We start from the raw sequence: 1,373 nt of genomic DNA on the forward strand, positions 1-1,373 counted from the left end.
GACTGCTCCTTCTGATGGAGACGCGCCTCAGGGCCCCACCACCGCCACTGGAGGTCCTCAGGTTGCCTTGAACAAGATCTTTCACCACATTGCCAACAACACCGTGCCCGAGTCGATTCGACATGCCCTTTGCTCCATCAACTACACTATCCTGGAGAAGGCCAATGGCAAGTTTCGACCCGTGGGCACGGATTCCATCTTCAACAAGGTTGTCAACCGCGCTCTGCTCGAGCAACAGCAGCCCCATATTGCCCACTTGCTACAGGCCAGTCCAGAGCTGGCTGTCGGAGTCAAGGACGGCATTTCAGCAGCGGTTGGCATGGCCTTTGGTGAGCTTCAAGCCTGTGAGTCTACCCCGGGCTGGACTATGCTCTCCCTCGATTTCAAGAGTGCCTTCAACTACACCCACCGAGCACGGCTGCACGAGATTGTGGCCGACAAGGTTCCTGGCCTCTTGCGCGCCTTTGAACGACACTATGCTCGACCCACTACCCACTGCATTGTCGACAAGTTCTTCAAGGTGATTGCCGGGGCTGGATGAGGCCTTTGTTCCTCGGTGGAAGGGTCGCTTTGCGGCGCTGGTCCATCAGATGAACGCTGACCACATCCAGCGCCACTTTGGCGGTGCCTGCCTGCGCTCGTCGTAGGTAGGCACCGTCTCGGGGGTCCCTCTGTGGGGATCCCTGTGTGCACCTGTTGCTCCCTAGGTGGTTCTCGTTGTGATCTTTTGATGGCTTGACTTGTATTTTTGTTTTAATTTTACTTTGATTTTGACTGTATTTGTCAGGCTCCAGCACGTCTGGAGGCCGTCTTTGGGTTGCGAGGAAGCGCGTAGGTTTGAGGAAGCGTTTTGAGAGAGGTTTGAGAGACGTCCGTCGGAGCGGAGCGAAAGCTTTGGTGGTGTCTTGAGGTCAATTGAACCAGGTGATTGACATAATAATAATAATAAATTAGGTGTTTGAACCTCAGAGCTGAAAGCAAAGCTGTGCAACCCCGACATCAAAATCACGACGGCACGCAAAACAACACAAGAGAACAAGACATTTTCATCGGCTTCTATCATGCCGAAAAGTACAAGCGCGAAGAATCACGCACAAGGAAACAAAAATCATGAAAAACGACTAAGTATAACCAGAGATACGGCCATTTGAACCACTAGACACATAAAAAGGCAGTCACACATCACAACTACAAGCCATCACAGCACAAACATAAAAAACACCACGGCACGCTCACATACAACAAGAGACAGCGTCGGGTTGAAAAGGCAACCGACCACAGAAAGAAAAGTCATCATACAAAGGACCTTACAAAAATTCAGCAAAAATACCACACAGATACAGCAGAAATCAAAGCAAGATCAGACAAAAATA

This window comes from Monosiga brevicollis, genomic scaffold (genome assembly GCF_000002865.3).
Source record: "Monosiga brevicollis MX1 MONBRscaffold_3 genomic scaffold, whole genome shotgun sequence".
NCBI lineage: Eukaryota > Choanoflagellata > Craspedida > Salpingoecidae > Monosiga > Monosiga brevicollis.